We start from the raw sequence: 15,598 nt of genomic DNA on the forward strand, positions 1-15,598 counted from the left end.
GGCAGAAGTGCTAACCACCGTGCTGCATCCCATACCACCACTTACATATATGCTCTCAACATACTTGGTCATTGCCGCATCCACCATTGGCATGTCCACCCATTCACCACTACCTTGGATGCGCACTGTTCCGCCCTTGGTTGCTAGTTTATAAACGGTTTTCATGGCACTATTAGTACAATGGCAAATTCAATAAAACTCAAAAAGTACATTTATGTGAAAGAACAAAAAAGGTTGACACTGTGGAAAAATAAATGTAACGCATTGGGCGAATTCCAATTCTCCTTTTTCACACGTCTAGTTAACTTTCTTTTTTAATATTATTTAATGGTTGATGCTTCACTATTAAATTCTACCAAGACCATCAGATGTGTTTTGAATTGCAGGCTGCCTCGGGGCAGAATTATAACAAGGCCAAGATTTCACAGGGAACAAGATCAATATTTAAAGCCTCAGCGTTTGGAAAGGCTGAAGCGGTTTCTAAAGAGACGTTCTGGGGGAAATGGTTGATGCTACCTAATGGTTACTCAGTCCTCAAATCACACTGAAAATCACAGATTGCACAAATTGCAGCCAGGAGTTCAACTTTGTAGCCACAATGTAAAGTCTCCCAATTAGTTATAGGTAGATCCATTGCTTATTTATGAAGAAAAATGTAAATTTAATATCATTTTTCAATCCCTGTATACATTATTTTTAAATATTTTTTCTCTTCTTCTTACAAATGTAAAGTCATTCTATAATTGCTATACCAAGTATAATGACCTTAGTATTTGCAATAATTTTGCTAGGTATAATATTACAGAACTATGCCGCGAGTTTATATTCTTTGCCTATATTATTCGATGAACTGCTTCTACTATTCCCTAAGAAAATGACAGATATAGCCTCCATCTCTAAGAATAGATACAATGATTAAAATGGAGTATATTGCATATGTTAATGTTTGGGTATTACTATTAGCATTGAAGCATATTAATACATAAAAACTAGCTTGAAGGGTTTTTTTTTTATTATCTATCCATTTTGCAGTAGTTTAATGTAAACAATGAACAGATTGTAGATACTAATTATTGTACCTAAAACATAAAAAAAAATATGTTAGCAAATAGCAAAAAACTGTACGTTTTTTTTGTTTTACATCTGATATACAGGATAATGTTTTATCTTCAGTAATTCCAGTTGACAGCAACGGAATTTTTAGTAGATGGAATTTTGAGATAAGCTTATTTAATGAAATGGAAATTCCACCTTCTATGTGACACTTTCCCGACAGTCGCTTCTGTATCAAAGTGCCCTTTCCAATTAGTACCGAGGTTTGGCTCCCTCGCAGGATCACGGGATCTGTGACGTGTGTCCTGGCCACATTAAATACACACGTGTAACCTACACAGATGTGGCTTACTCATACAGATTTGAAAGCAGAGAGAGATATTCCCCCAGAATGTACTGGAGGCTCTCAAATTTCGGGTAGGTCTCCTGGGGGAGAGCAGGCCTTTCTCCCAGAGCGGTGTATTCAATGACGCGATTCGTCGCAACTCGTGTCATTTGGCCACATCATTGCGCCACAGTAGAGTGGGCCAAAATGATTAGGGCACCATGCTCACCCTGAACTTGGCCACTTGACCTCTGCCCGGTATCTTCCAGAGGGTAGAGTTACAAAATGCGTGATGAGCGTGCTATGCTCTTCTTGCTGTGCGCTCTTCTCCCTGGAAATGGCAGGGTTCCACCATAGCACTGACTGGGCCAGGGGCACCAAGGAAAGAGAAGGAGTTGTGTAAATTAAGCAGAAAGTTCTAAACATAATATATCTGAACTAAGAAAGACCTTAAATGAGGCTCAGTGGTTAGCACTTCTGCCTTACAGCACTGGGGTCATGAGTTCAATTCCTGACCATGGCCTTATCTGTGTGGAGTTTGTATGTTCTCCCTGTGTTTGCGTGGGTTTCCTTCGGGTGCTCCGGTTTCCTCCCACACGTCAAAAACATACTGGTAGGTTAATTGGCTGCTATTAAATTGCTCTTAGTCTCTCTCGGTCTATGTGTGTGTAAGTTAGAGGATTTAGATTGTGAGCTCCAAAGGAGCAGGGACTAATGTGAATGAGTTCTCTGTACAGCGGAATTAGTGGTGCTATATAAATAAATGGTGATGATGGTAAATTGTCCTTTAAATACTATTATAAATATACTTCAGTCATTTCACTCTCCAATGAACCATAGCATGTATTATTTGATAGTAGCTATTCTTCAAGCTGCTACCTCGTCAAAGATTTTACTAAGATGCCCATCCCCTAGCCAATGCCCCTCCACTCAGCCGATGCCCCCCCTCAGCCGATGCCCCTCCTCTCAGCGGATGCCCCCCCCTCAGCCAATGCCCCTCCTCTCAGCCGATGCCCCTCCCCTAGCCAATGCCCCTCCTCTTAGCCGATGCCCCTCCCCTCAGCCGATGCCCTTGGGGGCTGCTCTCTGTAATGGTTTTTCTTAGTACCCCTTGGATCCTCTTGCAATCTAGACCAAAATTGATCCTCCTGCTTACACACCCCTCCTTTGATTTAGGGGATGGCACACATTAGTCATATGTTTTATGTAGGTGGTAATGCAGCTTTTAATGCAGACTTATTTTGATATACCTTTAGATACAGCCTACAATTGTGTTTTTGATGGAAAAGAACCTGCACTGACTGAATGACAATAGTCACTAGGTACAATACCCAGTGAGGAGAGATGACAGGAGTCTACGACCTTTTGGCCATGAATCACCTAACTATGACATCCTACAAAGCATTTCTACATCTCCTCTGATACATTCCCGTTTGATATGCCGGTTAGTTTGCCATGGTCATAGCATTCAATAGAGGATGGAACGTAGAAGATAATTGAATCTTCACAAAGTCTGAGGTTCTGAACTTGCGCTGTCAGGAGCTGTCATTTTAAAAATTATTTTACAATAGTGAGATGCATATACTGTGTAAGACAAGAATGCGGCTGAACACATTGACGCTTCGGCTTTCATCCTTGTGATTTAAAAAGAAGAATCGTAGCCAGTCAGACTTCTGTACAAGCATCTTACAAGAATGTAGAGGTTTATTACCGTGTTAGAAAGATCCGTCTTTCTTTAATCCACACATATAAAAAAACATTATAATTTTCAGCATAAAATAACTGATAAGTCCATCACATTTGCCTATTTCTATCACTATATTTTTTTGTTCTGTTGTTTATTTTTTTTCTTTGTATCTTTGTTTTAAATCTTCATTTTTTTGATGGGGTGGGGATGAGGTAATGGGAATTTTCAGTACTTAATTAGGTAGAGACTGGTCCCACAAGAGAGCCACGTAGAAGCAAGAGATAGTAATGTGTGGGCACGATATGCCCCGTCTTGTTTACCAACAGATTATTTGCACAAAAGTGCAGATCTATCAAGGTTCATGTGTAACAATTTGACCATGAGATGTGAATATAAGCTGATATACTATACATATTTATTAACATTTTTTTTTATATAGCGCCTACACATAACTCAGCGCTTTACAGAAAGAAGTTATTCAAATCAGTGAATAATTATTAAGCTTATAAGCTTCCATTCTATATTGATTAGATGCATACTAGGGTTCATTTATTAACCTACCAGTATGTCTTTGGAGTGTAGGAGGAAACTGGAGCACCCGGAGGAAACCCACGCAAACACGGGGAGACCATACAGACTCGAACCCATGACCCCAACGCTGTGAGATAGCCATACTGACCACCGTGCTCACAGCGCTGGGGTCATGGGTTCAAATGTTTCATATGTTGAGTAATTGATTCATATGTTGAGTAATTATAGATTTTCACGTGATTCTGTGAACTTATTGTTTCTTTCTACTATAATTCAAAATAATGCCCGAATAGAAATTTAGTGACCAACGTTTATTATTCAGCAGATGATTTCATCAACATATGGCTGAATGTTAAAAAGAGTATTTATGTAATCATTTTACCCTAGTGATGTCATACTGGATCTATAGAAAGCACAATGTCAATAAAGTTGGATTACTACTAGACTTGTGACACAGAGTGAATGGGAAACTCTGCTTCCCTGTTACATGTACTGAAGTGCTCCACATTGGGTACGTAGTGACACATGGAAATGAATGGGAAACCCTGCTTCCTTGTCACATAAGCTGAAGAGCTCCAGCAGTGACACATGGGAGCGAATGGGAAACTCTGACTCCTTGTCACATGAGCTGAACTGCTCCACCAGTGACACATGAGAGCGAATGGGAAACTCTGCTTCCTTGTCAAATGAACTGAAGTGCATCACCAGTGACACATGGGAGTGAATGGGACAGTCTGCTTCCTTCTCACATGAGCTGAAGTGCATCACCAGTGACACATGGGAGCAAATGGGAAACTCAGCTTCCCATTCGCTCCCATGTGTCACTGGTGGTAACGAATGGGAAATTCTGCTTCCTTGTTACATGAGCTGAAGTGCTTGACCAGTGACACATGGAAGCGAATGGAAAACTCTGCTTCCTTGTCACATGAGCTGAAGTGCTCCACCAGTGACACATTGGAATGAATGGGAAACACTGCTTCCTTGTTACATGAGAATCCTGGAAAGTGCAGAATACCCAAAAAAACAACAAAAATAAAATCATTGCTGCGGTTTTGTCCTGCACATAGACATAATCACTAACTCTTACTATGAGGAGCTCTGCTAGACAACTTAGTGAAAAAGGGGGTGCCAGGGGCAATGAAATTATTTATGTATGTATATATATATTTATACACACACACACACGCACATGCACACACGGTTATAATGCAATTGAATTACACTTAGCTGTATGTCATGACCCTCTATATTATATCGGAGACAGTTTTTACTATATGTATCTGCAGTGTAATAAGGCTGCATAGACATACAGCTCCCTTAGAATTAGCAGCGAGCTCGGGTAGACTGGCTGAGGAGAGCAGAAATTGCTCTTCTGTGTAAGGTCGCGGCCCCTAATTAGTCCTCCTGCTTTCTCTCTGACAGGACTAATATTGTATTTTATCTTGTGCCCTGTCTAAAGGCAGCACTCAGAAACCATCTCTGAGATGGACACTTTCCCACAATTTGAGTCTTATCAGCGAGAAGCTCAGACACAAAGGATAGAAATGTATGTGCTCAGCTTATAGGCACCTGGAAGGATGACAGAAAATATTTATATCTATTTGGAGGACAGGGTACCCCTGCTTCACGTGATGATCCTGGTTTGCAGAAATGTTTGTGCCAGTGCTTTGGTTTTAACAAAGACAGAGCTGAAGCTACAAATTACTTTTAAGTCAACCTCCAGGGTTGTCTTTATCCAGATACTGGGATCAGAAGATATTACAGTGCAGTGATTTGTTATGGTTGAACCAACATTCATGAAAATCCGTTCATTAGGAATCCAGTGAAGCCTCTGGATCTCGCTACACTGTGTCTGTGGGTCATTCACAGACGCACAGGGGTCTGTTTATAGACCCCTATGTGTTAAAAATAAAAAATAAAGCATGTTTTCTGGTTTTGTTTTGTTTTTAAACTTTATTTTTTTTTTCATGAATCTGAAACTGGGAGCCCAAGCATGGCTCAGCTTCCCCGCAACCTATTCTACATAAATTAGGTGAGAGAAGGTTTTTTATCAGGCTGTGATAAGTAGCATTAGAGAATCTTCATTATGGCATAACTCCCCACCAGTATCAGCGGGATAGTCCCCAATTTAGTAGAGAGCTAATGAGCGAGATGTGGTCACGCCCCCTTTACCTGCCGACAGGGACTTGCATTTTGGGAGGTATGATTATGGACAGGTCTTGATAAATAGACCTTGAAAAGTCATTATTTGTCAACAGAAACCTGGCTCCCCCCCCCACAATATTTCTTCTTGCAAAAAAGGGCCTTGTTATAATCAGCCTGAACCTCTTCCTGGGCATCCAGGGGCAAACGCAGGATTTGTAGAGGGGAATTTTCTACACCACGTCATCAGTGGGCGTGACCAGCATGCATGGGGGCGTAGCTATAATTTTAGACAGTGCTTGGCTAATCTCCAACTCTTCCTATCCCCATAATATACATGGGCAATGCTGCATGCACTACTGTTAGGTGCACGCAGATCTCCTTTTTCAAGGGTCTAGCTACCTCAATTATACTGTGAGCCAGGCTTGGAGGGGGGTTTCCAGGCACTAAGAACCCCCACCCCACCACAGTTTGCCTATGTCATCTGTTGTGAATATGTCTGTACGTTGAAGAGGATGGTATTTGGCACACTTGTCTTGATATGACAGGTGTTTCCTGATTGGACGAGCATAACCTCTAATCAGGAGATGGCTGTCATTTCAAGACATTAAGGGTCATTTATTAACACTAGATTTAGGTGCATATTTGAATTAATTTACAGCAACCAATCAGAAATGGGCTTTTATCTGTCTGGTGCAAGCTATACAATCATCATCATCATTTATTTATATAGCGCCACTAATACCGCAGCGCTGTACAGAGAACTCATTCACATCAGTCCCTGCCCCATTGGAGCTTACAGTCTAAATTCCCCAACATACACACAGACAGAGAGAGACACTAGGGTCAATTTTGATAGCAGTCAATTAACCTACCAGTATGTTTTTGGAGTGTGGGAGGAAACCGGAGCACCCGGAGGAAACCCACGCAAACACAGGGAGAACATACAATCTCCGCACAGATAAGGCCATGGTCGGGAATTGAACTCATGACCCCAGTTCTGTAAGGCAGAAGTGCTAACCACTGAGTCACCGTGCTGCCCAATGAAAGACAATATCTGATTGGTTGCTATGTTTAGTGCAGATCTTTAGTGGTAAGTGAGTCTGAGGGGTATATTTACTAAACTGTGGATTTGAAAAAGTGGAGATGTTGCCTATAGCAACCAATCAGATTCTAGTTATAATTTATTTAGTATATTCTACAAAATGACAGCTAGAATCTGATTGGTTGCTATAGGCAATATCTCACTTTTTCAAACCCACAGTTTAGGGGCTGGCTGGGCTGGGGGGCATCTGCATTTTGTTTTCTTTAAAATAGGCTGCTGAGCCGAGTCCCCCCGGGCTAAACTTTGCCAGCCCTCCCCTTGCCGCAGCTTAGTAAATATACCCCTAAGTGTGATGGATCCCTACCTCTTCTGGAACAGATGTGCAAAACCTCTTTCAGAATTTCCTTAAAACTCACATCAACACCAACGTGTCATATAAAGCACTGTGTCTCACATCCGTCTGTTCTCAGTCAAGTGAAAGTTATTTTATTAAGACGTGCAGCCCGTTCCCTCACAAAGTGACAATATCTGAAAATTAAAATACAGCCGCTTTCTCCGTCAGCTCCTTGTGTTTTAAAGACGCGTAAATCTCTCACAATGAAACTTTATTCCAGGCGATTGAATTATATTTTATTAAAACACTTGTTTACATTATTCTCAGACACCGGCCGTATAAATGACACCCTATACAGATAAAATATGTTTCCCCGTTAGAGAACAGGACACATTTTATGTAGTTCTCCGGTTTCTCCTAGACACTATTAATATTTATTTGTTTTAGGGAGACGAATACAATACTTTCTTTGCATGCTAAAACACAGCCGGAGACAGAACGCCTATCTAGGAAAAAAATATGATTTATGATGTAGGCCAACGCTGTCCAAATTGTCAAGTGGTGAGGCCCATCACTGGGAAGCCAACGTATAGTATATATATACGTTAATTTCCCCAGCGACATGATTTATGGAAAAAATATATAGATATACACGTAAATACACCGGTCGACGCTTATGATAGAGGGTGCAAGAACATTGAATTATTATATTATTCTATGTGGAGTTTTGCATTCCAAGATGGCTTCCAAGATGTCAAAGATAGCGACATTGCAGTTGGCACAGACTTCAGCTGGGTATTGGAGTATTTAGGGGAGGTCTGGGCCAACATATGTTTTGTGCCTGCTAAAGCTCATGGCAACATCGAGTTAAACAGCCCTGATTTTTAAAAGTTAAAAAACTCAGGTTGTTAGGGTGAATGTAAAGGCTTTATGTTTGTGTTCATGGTATCACAAATACAGGATCTCATGATTGGTTTCAATGTTTTGGACTTTTAAAAGAGAACATATTAATACACCCTCAAACGTATGAATTGGTTACAGGTTACATAGCACCCACTTGTCCTGATATAGGGCTTTGTCCTGCAGTCCCCGTCCGCAAACATGTTTGTCTCATGGTTGTTGGGAAGTGTGGAATGGGCGACACTGGTTCGTATGGCAATAAAAGGGTGAAGGGGAGAGGGGCTGTTCAAAAGTTCTAGGCACGCACACAGTAGTATGACCCCGCCCACATTGTGATATGACCACACCCCTCTAACGTAGGCACCCCCCCCTATCCAGAATCAAGAAGCTGAAACGGTGGCAGAGGTTGGTTTAGCCTCTCTGGCGGATCCAGAGGGGGGTAAACGCCGCCTCCCCCCCACCCCAGCAGCAATCTTCATTTGTGGGGTGGGGCCAACCAGGACCAACCAATCAAAGTGCAGTAGGGACGTAGGTTATGCAAAATTGCCCCCCCCCCAAAAAATAAGGTTTGCCCCTGTTTAGCCTTGCAACCATTCTGCAGTGGTCTAGCACTGTGAAAGTTCTAATGCTCTGTGGGCTACAGGTTGGTCTTAGTCATACCTCACTCTTGATGTGGGTTAAAGAGCTAAGAATGCAGTAATCTGAGCTACTGTGACATCACTAGCCCCGCCCCTGCTTATGATCTGCCAATTCACACAGAGCGTTTCTGCACAGCACTTCTGCAAAACTGTCACTCAAACTCTGCCTCTCTCCTAATATGCTGCAGAGGGAGAGCACGGTGAACATATTTAGTTTAGCAACTTGATAAGCTGCCTTCTTATGAATATTAGTCCAGCCTACAAAAATGGCTGCCTCCACTGTGAGTATACGACCAATTCATTTTTAATGCTGCTCCTATTCCGTTTCTTTCTTACTTAGCTTTTAATAAAAGAATGTGGTTAGGGTCTTGGCATTATTAAATAAGCATTGATTTATTATGATACCTCTCATCCCTGTAAATTGGGTACATCCCCTAGTGGTGTAAATTCTGCCACCTTAGCAATAAGTAAGGAATATAGCCATAATGACAGGCGTGTAACAATCACTGCACTGAAGGGATAAGGCATGTGTCACAATGATATGAAACAACTAGCACAGGCACCTCACCTTATCCTCGGTCCCCTTAGGGGTCCTCAGTTTCAAAGAGTGAATGCTTTGTTTTCCATCTACGTCAGAGCTAAGGAACCTGTAGAGTCGGCTCATTTAAATGTAGAATTTGATGTTTTACCTGTCGACGCTTAGACTACACAAACAGTGCTGTGTAGGTGAATCCTAATTTTTGGTTGTCGTTGCAGTACATTTGTTGTAATGCCTCCGTAGAGCGTAAAAATGATGACGTTCATATTGTATTTGATTTAAGAAACATGATAAACACTACAACTTAAAAGGATACCTTGAGAAATCTAAAATCTTAAATAATGAACACGAAAAACAAACACACACACACGCACGCACACACACGCAGGGCAGACTAGTGGGCTGTGTAGGTCCTCTTCTGCCATCAAATTCTAGATTTTTATGTTCCATTTCTTTTATATTCATTTTTTTACACATCTCAATGAAGTTATCGATCTCGTGAGCAGCTATGAATATTCTTAAGTCATAATGAGAACATCCCCCATAAGTACACTGCTCAGTCTGCTTCTGAGAAACCTTCTGTGTCTTCATCAACCTGAAAAAAGTTGGGTAACCATCCGTACATTGGTTCCCGAATAATCACATGACATTTTCGTCCCACAGGGCAGCCCACACCAACAGATACCTGAAGTAATACTCAGGTCATTGTATCAGCGCACACAGGAGATACAAGGAGAGCCAAGGTATTAATACTAATTGTAAAGAAGTGTACATTATGCGTGCTAATAATAAAATGTCTTCTCCCACCGTGTGTAAGTGTTGGGTACACTTTAACAATAGAACGCTTGTCTTTTTCTTGTTGAAGGCAATTGTGTTGACAGCTGACAAGACCAAAAAAAAATGTTACTGTGGTGACAACTATTTACTTTCACTTCTTATTAATCATCTTTTGCATTACACATTGAATCTATGGTTCATTATCTGTTAATTATACATCGAGAAACAACGAGACATGTCTTCAATTAGTGGAGATGTGTGATAATAGTCCAGTAATATGCAAACACTCTTCTGTTGTAATGTTGTTATCATGCTTAACAGAAAAACATTGTTAACAAGGGATAGTGATTTAGGGAATAAAATGAAGGAATTACTAATCCATGTCTCCTCTATCTTTGGAATGTTTGCATTTAAGTTAGTCTCGTAGGTACAGATTTAGACCCATCTGTAAACAAATATGCAGACGGCTAGATTATTAAAATCATGCCCAGCAAGGTTTGAAATTCTTAACTCAGTTTTCTACCATAATAAGAAACCTTTAATGGTCAAAAACGTTGTAAAACTTGACAGTATATGTATTAGAGGTGTGGCCTCCATAGCTCTGGGGTGGGACATGACTAGATCAGGGGTGTGGCCTGCATAGCTCTGGGGTGGGACATGACTAGATCAGGGGGGTGTGGCCTGCATAGATCAGAGGTGTGATATGAATAGATCAGAGGTGTGGTCTGCATATATCAGGAATGTGACATGGCTAGATCAGGGGTGGGGTCTGTGTAGTTTTTGGGTGTGACATGACTAGATCAGGGGTGTGGTCTGCGTTGATCGGGGGTGTGGCATGACTAGATCAGGGGTGTGGTCTGCATAGTTCAGGGGTGTGACATGACTATATCAGGGATGTGGTCTGCGTAGTTCGGGGGGTGACATGACTAGATCAGGGGTGTGGTCTGTGTTGTTAGTAGGTATGATATGACTAGATCATAAGTGTGACATGGGTAGATTAGGGGAGTGGGCTGGGTAAGTCACAAATGTGACTTAAAATATCCCAATAGTTAAATTGGCAATATTGGGAGGTATGTACCAAACATGTCTCCTCAAGTACACATAGCAGTGTTCTCCCCAGAAAATTTTGCCAGCTGGGTGGCATTAAGAAGCAGTCGGGTGGGGGCAGTTGGAATACTTTGGATCAATAATGAAAAATGTTGGAAGTTATTGCCCCCACCTGCCAGGACTGGTCAGACTGGTGGTCAGTGGTGTAACACACACTGCTGGCTGCAGTGCTCACATAGTGCCTGTTATAATAGGAGAAACAATGGTGTATTCTATTATAATAGGACTCAGTTGGGTTCTAAGAGCCAGGTGACAGGTAAGAACAGCCGGGTGGAGCACCCCAGATATAGGTGCTGGGGAGGACACTGCATAGTGCAGTCACATGACTTATGTGCACAATTTATTTTGGGTGATCCTTAACAATGGAGCCGCAGAAGGCCTCTGGGCCCTGGAATACACAATCTGTGCTTTGGCCCATCAAAAAAACTATGGCAGTCTGTTTGGTAGAACTTCCCGAACTCTCGTGGGAGTATAGTGCAGTGACGTCATTGCCCAGACCACCCAATTTATAACACCTCTTACAAGTTCAAAACATACATATGCCTCTTCATCTTACCCTTTAATCTGGTCCTTGATTCCTTGGGTACCTCAGCTAAAGTAGCTTTATAAACAGTGTCTGGGACTTAGTTGGTCTTGCAATCTCATGTGGGACGTGTGTTGTTCACCAACTGACCACAAGTTATTTCTCCCATAGGCCCATTTTCTGGTGACTCAGATGCCAAGGTTCCAACAACATTTCTTGATTAACCAAGTTACCCTCATGCCCTCCAGTGGAGGCTGTGAAAGCATAGCACACACTGCTGTAATACTGCCTCTACTTGGGACCTTCATGACCCGCTATTTCCCTGAATATATAATGAATAAACCTGTAGACCAGAGCTAGGTAACCTGTGGCTCTCCAGCTGTTTTGGGTGTTGCTTACTTCTGGTCTAGAAGATCCAAGGATGAGACTCCATGCTGTCCATCAGTGGTGTAGACCATTTAGCCCTCCCATTGCTATTTATGATAACTATGAAATCCTCAGCCATCCATTCTGAAGACGTATAAACATCTAAGAGTAGTATATAAATATAATTGTGGACCTGCCATTTTTTACTCAAGTTGTCACGATAAATAGTCGTCTTTTATTCCTTCCCTTGTTGTGACGAGGGATTGCTCAACAGTTGTCTTTCGGACGTGGCATCAGCCATTTTTCCTGCATGTTTTATGGCCGTCAGATAATCCAGATATTGTATTTTAAGAACAAAAGGCTTGTGGTGTTTCCTGACCAGTAATATATCTTTTAACAAAGCTCTCGGCTTCTTCTGATTTCCAGTAAATTTACAAAATCTATTTTCCGCTCACTCCGCACTCTGCGACCTGTCTGTCATTACAAATTATAGATCACCTCATTTACGACCCCGAGTCTGTGCTGCTATATTTGGAATCGTTCTGGGCCTCTGCAAATAAACATGCTCTGATTTCATCTCCGAGCATGGCCCCTTGTTTTCATATCCATTCGCCACTGTCAAACATTCGATTTAGCACTAGTATCTCAGAAGTGCCTCATCAGATCAATGCTTTGCAGCCCGAGACAAGATCGTAGGACAGAGTTTTATTTTAGCACTCATTTCTCAGTGTTTAGCTCTCGTTAAATACCCCCTCCAGATATTGTCATGGCACAGTCATTTAGGAAAAGCTTTTGAGATGCTTAAGTACCTCGCTGCCTTTAACCCAAGCGGTGGCCGCCGTCGGAAAACATTGCCCTACGGGGGAGGTCAGCGCTTTGGAAATGTTTGCTGTGTGGAGTTTTCTATGACCACACAAAAAGATGTTTAATAATAGCTGTCAATTACATTAGGTACGTACTTAAAGGCAGCCCCTGGGTAAAATAATAAAGGTGGTTTGGGTCATACAGTGCACGGGGTACCGCTTAGAGGAACGCTTCTGTCAGATTACATACAAAGATCTGTTAATACTGTGTTTTGTATACTGTTTTCTTCTAATATATAAAAACGAGTACACTAGCATTCATCTGAATTTTACAGCTATTACCGAAACTATGGGCTAGATTTACTAAAACTTCCCAAAAATAAGAAAGAAATAAGAGAAGAAAGAAAAAGTGGAGGTGTTGCCCATAACAACCAATCAGATTCTACCCATCATTTGTCTAGTAGATCCTAGAGAATGTTAACTAGAATCTGGTTGGTTGCTATGGGCAACACCTCCACTTTTCCATTTTCAGAAGTTTTAGTCAATCTACCCTATATGTAACTATTATGGCTTAAATCCAAAGATATGTAATATATTCAACTCATATTTGGATTCACAATAATTTGAAATATGAACGTATTTAGTTTATGATTTTGTGAAGTCGATCTTCCTTGTAACATACAAGGGAGATATATTTTCAATATAAGTCACTCCTCAGAACAAACAGAGCCAGTTCTCAGGAAAACAGGAAGGCAACATTCTGTTGGGGTCACGTTAGCTGGAACACCCCACACAACTGCTACGGGAGTAGAGATAAAGGGGGCAGAGAGATATAGGCCCGCTACTTGTAAGACTGCCACACTTACCAGTCTGATGATTCAAATCCATGGTGCATTTAAAGAAGGGCATAACAAAAATCTACCTTAATTGTAAGCGTCGCCCAATCAGGGAAAATGAGGACCTTTAATCCAGAAGTGATCTTCTAGGTCAGTGTTGGCTAACCTGTGACACTCTAGGTGTTGTGAAACTACAAGTCCCAGCATTCTTTGCCAATATATAGCAGCTTATTGCTGGAAGGGTATGCTGAGACTTGTAGTTTCACAACACCTGGAGAGACTGTTCTAATTGATTGTTCAGAGAACTTCTTTAAAGTCTTCTCCAAGAACCCTAGAGTTGGGTTCCTTTCACAATTGCATCTCACTGTGAAAATAAAAACACAAATTGATAGGTGAGGATGAGTGATCTCATTTGTCTACCAATGAATCATATTGTGCCCAGAAAATCGATTCACAAATCAAATATCACGGATTAAAAAACCGCTAAAGCAAAGGTATTTTAGGTGTATAACATTTATTGGTAATATATTCAAATTGTTTGTTGTTTTTTTCTTATACACTTTGCTTTTTGTAAAGTTTCTATATTTTCTTCCAAAATCCAATTATTTTTTTTTCTGAACAACCTCTGCAGAATCAAAAACTTTGACGTGCGGTTTTGATCACGGATCTGCCCACAGAATAGAGTATAATTCAGATCATTGGCCAATAAAAGTGGCTGCAAACTGAAGAATTGTCCCTTTCTTAAGGAAAAATAAGTTTAGGCGAAGTGTCTAATTATGAGTTAAAAAAAAAGAAAAGATCAGTGTATAACACAAAGTTTTAGTTGGTGGAGAGGACGGGGGACCTCAGCTTTATTCTCAAGGACAGATGGTTCAGCGATAATCTAAAGGGATAGATGTGAAATAATGAAAGGAAAAAGCCTCACAGATGAATTTTAGAATTTCCGCAGCTGTTTCTGAGATCTCTGTAGCAGGAACGTCTCCTGTAACCTACTGCTTGCTTAAAATCAATTGTCTTAGTGGGAAATAAAACGCGTTGGGGAGAGGCTGGACCAAATAGACAGCCAGAGTGATTACATCAGCGATGCTATCAGCGTGAGTTAGGAACACGCACCGGTATGAACTGTCAAGTTTACATTGATCCGTAAAACATTAAAGAGCGAGCAGAGACATATTCATACCATGCATTATTGTTGCATAATGAATGAAAACTTTCGATAAATCAATGTGTAGTTTTTTCCTGTAGAGTATCATGGGAAATAAACTTTTATGTGTGCAGAATGAGGTCTCCGCACGGTTAGTGTGGCTTAAATTATTTCTCAAGCTAGTGCAAAGTGACAAGGACTTACTCTATTATAGGGTGGTGTTTAAGCATCCCGAGCTTGACCCGAAACGGTATGCAAATGATATGCAAATATTTTTAAATCTTCCTAACTCAGATTTTCTGTTTTTCTGAACACAACTCTAGAGAGTAAAAGTATATTGGGCCTTCCTTTACTTCAGCTGTTGTGTTTAGGTATTTTTTATGTTCACATTCATTTTTTAACTTGCAACTAACTGTGCACTTGGACCTGATTCATTAAGGCAAAAAAATGAGTAAGTTTTCTCCTGAACAAACCATGTTACAATGCAAGGGGTGTAAATTAGTTTATTACTTTGTTCATAAGTTAAATACTGACTGTATTTTCATGTAGCCCACAAATACTTGATAGTTTTTTGTACACTGAAATGTAAAGTTGATCTAGAATATGCCCTACCCCAACTATAAATCTGCCAACACATTTTAAATTTACACCCCCCTCTAATGCAACATGGTTTTGCCAAAGTTACTCATTTTTTTTGCTTTACTTTCCTTAATGAATCAGGCCCATCGTTTTTAACATTTCAAACAGTAAGGAGGGGGCGGGAGCAAGACAGTGGAGAAGAAGAAAAAGGAAAGGAAAGGGTATAGCATAGTTTTGTGGGAGGGAGGGCAAAGAGGGCCACAGTGGGAC

At 41.0% G+C, this 15,598-nt stretch overlaps 1 protein-coding gene across 3 annotated transcripts in view; it reads left to right on the forward strand.

Annotated features, from left to right (window-relative positions):
* CTNNA2 (catenin alpha 2) overlaps positions 1-15,598 on the forward strand; it is a 1,470,003-nt gene that overhangs the window by 741,726 nt on the left and 712,679 nt on the right. The window lies entirely within an intron of this gene.

This window comes from Mixophyes fleayi, chromosome 1 (assembly GCF_038048845.1).
Source record: "Mixophyes fleayi isolate aMixFle1 chromosome 1, aMixFle1.hap1, whole genome shotgun sequence".
NCBI classification, from domain to species: domain Eukaryota; kingdom Metazoa; phylum Chordata; class Amphibia; order Anura; family Limnodynastidae; genus Mixophyes; species Mixophyes fleayi.